The sequence below is a fragment of the Acomys russatus genome, chromosome 13 (genome assembly GCF_903995435.1).
Source record: "Acomys russatus chromosome 13, mAcoRus1.1, whole genome shotgun sequence".
Classification (NCBI taxonomy): Eukaryota; Metazoa; Chordata; class Mammalia; order Rodentia; family Muridae; genus Acomys; species Acomys russatus.
Genome location: NC_067149.1, coordinates 65525377 through 65526967, shown reverse-complemented (window position 1 = coordinate 65526967; position 1591 = coordinate 65525377).

The following is a 1591-nucleotide window of genomic DNA, read 5'->3' as shown; positions in this document are numbered from 1 at the left end:
ATCTGCGCTTGTCTTGTCTTTTGTTTTGGGTTTTTGAGGGAGGGTTGTTTTGTTTGTTTGTTGTCTTTGGGTATAGTCTTTTAAAAATAATTCCTTAGCAAGGTGTTGTGGTTCACCCTCTAATCTCAGGATGGCACAAGTCCAATACTATTCTAGTTTATATTGTGAATACCAGACTAGCCAGGGGAACACAGCAGGCAGGACCCTTTTCAACAAACAAAGTACAAAAGCAAACCAATCTAAATAGAAGTATGACCACCCTGGGCTGGGACGTAACTCAGTAGTATAGTGTGTATCTGGTGTGAACGCAGCCTTGGTGGAGTCTGCCTACAGCACCCATTCCTGCAAACAGGAAGAATAAAAGTACTCACACTTGACTGACTTTTGTCCTGCAGATTTCCAGTAGCGACTGCTGTCACTCTCATCCCCATATTTGATGTGTGGGATGCACGTGTGAACAGCAGACACTTCGGTCGGCAATGCTGTAAGGCAACAGGCTCGCTGGCTCCTCTTATCAGCTGGGCACGGTGGCACATGCTGCACCTCAGAGGCTGAGGCAGGAGGATTGCAGTAAGTCAAGGTCAGCTTCAGCTACACTGTTGTATGTGTGGGTTTGTGCGGCCGCTATGGCCATCAGAGTAACAGCCTGCCTGAGGCAAGAAGGTGGTTCAGTTCAAACTCTGGGAGTCTCGCTCTGGGTGGCTTTTTTTTTTTTTTTTTTTTTTTTTTTTTCCCCTGTGTGGTTTATTTTGGCATATTTAAGCACAGCACAATTTGGAGAAAAATATCCTGGTGATAATTAACTCAATCCTGTGTGCACAATAAAGTACAAAGTGAGCTAAGCAAAGATCAGATGTGACTGTACCAAGACTCTGTAAAGTACATGTAATGCCTTTCATAAAGATGGGTTCTGTAGACTGACTACATGTGACACTATAGACTGACTACATGTGACACCCTTTGTAAAGATTGGCTGACAAGAACAAGCTTGCAATAAGTGTCAGGGAGGACCTGGTGTGGTCCCTAGCCATACAGATAGAGCCAAGGCCACCAGGCTACGAACCTGTCAGCTCCCAGCCTTCTGGGCAGATAACGGTTACGCAGCTCTGCCTTTGAAGGAGCAGCCTCTGCGCTCAGCATTCCACGTTCTGCTACTTAGCTGTGAGCACAGGGGCCTCCGTACCTCCTCCACACTGTGACTCTTTTAGGTCCCCTGGGCTACAGAGTGGCATCTTGCCTCAAGATTAAAGAAAAAAAAATTCTGATTCTCAATTTGATAGGTTGAGAGATATGAGCACACTTCCAGGTATGTCTGTAAGGACATGGCTATTGGCCTGGAAGACAGAGCTGACAGGAGAGGCTCACACCAACCAGCAGACAAGGGCACCAATGGGACAACAGTTTAAGGAAGAAGGAACCGTGCCCAAGCTACACTCTAGAAAAAGACATCACCAGCGGCTGCCCTCACCCATGGTCACCGCACTCCGCCTTCTACAGCCTTTCACGGTGGACTCCTGTTCTCTGGGTGCATGAGTGCGTGCGTGGGTGCCTGCATGCACGCGTGCATGTGTGCACGCGTGCATGTGTGTAG